Source organism: Zea mays, chromosome 3 (assembly GCF_902167145.1).
Source record: "Zea mays cultivar B73 chromosome 3, Zm-B73-REFERENCE-NAM-5.0, whole genome shotgun sequence".
In the NCBI taxonomy this organism is placed as follows: Eukaryota; Viridiplantae; Streptophyta; class Magnoliopsida; order Poales; family Poaceae; genus Zea; species Zea mays.
In genome coordinates, this window is record NC_050098.1 from 229,917,096 (window position 1) to 229,919,698 (window position 2,603).

The following is a 2,603-nucleotide window of genomic DNA, read 5'->3' on the forward strand; positions in this document are numbered from 1 at the left end:
TGGGTCCTAAACTCCTGATTCCCGCTACTCAACTTTTGGCTGGCTGCTGCTACCATTTATGGCCAGTTGGCCTTGGAAGTTGGACCCTTAGTGCTAGTGTGCAATGTTCTACTACTAGTCTACTATGCAGACATGCCTGCAAGTAGTCAGATTTGTGCCTATGTTTGTCAGTATGTGAGTGAAAGTATTGTTACTACACATGTGAGTATGTGACATGTTGGGAGAAATTTGATCCTATGTTTGTTAGTTTATGAGTGGAAGTATGCAATTATTTTTGTTTGTTTGATTAAATGAGTTGGTTTCTATTTTGTAAAGTGATTATATGAATTCTCCGCTTTGTGTCTATTTTGATATTGAGCTGGCTCACAAGCTAATCAAGCTAGCTCGAGCTGCTAAACGAGTCAAGCTATCTCGTTATCATAACAAGCCAGATCGTTATCATAACGAGCCAGAACGAGTCGAGCCGAGCCAGCTCAATATCCAGCCCTAGAATCACTTCCTCCTTATTTACATCGAGTATTTTACATTCCTAGTATACCCCTTGATACATAGAGGTTATCCACTTAGTCAGGGGAAAAGTGGACCAACTCTCGTTGTGATGATCTGACGATCACACTCCCTTCACAAAGTTGCTTTTCCTTGGTGCACCCTCCACGATAGCTCCATGTTTCGCCTTCTATTCCATCCAAACTACACTGTTAGGTTTTAAGGCCAAATCTATGAAATCATCACTAGATAGTTTTGTCTCAACCACCAAACTTCTAGAGGTAGAGTACTCTATATGTGTCCTCCATGTTCTCGACATGTGTCCCCTCATTTTCAACGATATTGGAAAAAATAATCCACAACCATATCCTCACGTCTATTTATGTCCTTAGGTGTCAGCCACAACAACTAGTTACCCAACCTCTTTAGTCCCTTAGTAAAGACTCAACACTCATCTTTCACCTCTGCTGTTCCATCGATATGAACTCGTATGACCTTCACCTTCACCATTGACCACTACCTTCGGACTCCACACCCGTGGAACACAAACCAAGAGACAAGTTGCACAATTTTGTGTTGACAATTTCCTAATATTTGACCACCTAGGCCATTATGACATTGATAATCATTCAATCTTGTGTTCACAATTTCCTAATATTTAGACCACCCGAAGAGTTTTAGTTTCTGTACTTGGCAATTTAGGAACTAAAATGGAATAAAACAGAGGGACTAAAAATTAGTTTCTAGAAACTAAACACCCATAAACCTTGAAAAGTTTGACTTTAGGCATGCCAATAGTATCAACTATTTACAAATCATAGAGAGCCATTCATGGTCCAACGAAACTCTCCCCTTTTTGCTAAAAATGGGTGGATTAGACAATGTTTGTATGAAAAGTACTTTAGTAGGTTTGAATGCAATAAATTTTATGTTTTTAGAACCATAGTATGCTAAACTTGTATCGTTTTACACATTATGGGTTGTAGACCGACAAATTTTTTAATGTTGTAGCATTCAAACAAGGTATTAACGGGAGGTGAATAGAAAGATATTTTAGTCCTTTTTACCAAAATACAAAAAATGGTTTATGAGATAAGGAAAGATTATAAGAGAACAAAGAAAAGGAAGGATTGTTACATGCTCACGCGGTGGTTTTTAATAATTTTGAATAGAAAATTTGATCTATCTAGTATACTGATACTATTAATACTAAGGCTATTCCCAATCTATTATATCTTATCACAACGTCCAAGGCTGTCATGCCATATGAAATTACATAAGTTATAACTATCCCAATGCATGATATCATAGATTGTATCTTGATCCTCTATATAATATTAAATACTAGCATATATGAGAGTATGAGATGTGGACCATTTGGATGATTCAAGTTTCAATGTCTAAGATCCCGTGCCCAAGCGGTATCTCCCTTCAGGTACAACTTTCTTTTCTATTAACTCTCTTGCCATGTCATCAAACATGCTTATGTGACATGTATTAAATGAGTATATTACTATGGATTGAGAACAACCTAACTAGTGTATAGAGTATAGACTAATCTTTTGTGGTCTAATTGGTCATTAAAGCCTTAGCTCAGATTCTAGCCAAGCTCCCGGTCTCTTTCCATTATCGACCACATTGTTCTTAACTTAATTGAACCTTGGATCCTATTTTTAACCATGCAAGAAGCACCAACCCATAAATAATGACTAGTGGAATGCAAGGAATCTAGAATCGAAAAGCAGCCCATCGAAGTCCCAGCGAATGTTGCTCTCACATTTGAAGAGAAATTTGTCAAAGCTACTCTCAACTTTCTAGGTGTCGTGAAGATTGTGAAAGAAGAATCCGGTAACCTAAGAGTTTATATGACCGCAAAGACTTGGAAACTACAATGAGTTTGCCCATATTAGTTTTTACTGACTTACTTCTCATAGTGTGGTTCACTGTTTCACTATATTTATTCCTTGTTTTATATGTCTCCTACTGATATTCCTAAAAGCTAGTTGCCAACTTCTGAACTCTCTCTGCTCTTTTAAAAACTCTTATATTTGTGCTTTGTACAGTCAAGAACAGTATTGTTTCCCATGGGCATATCACTGTGATAGTATGAGTATTGG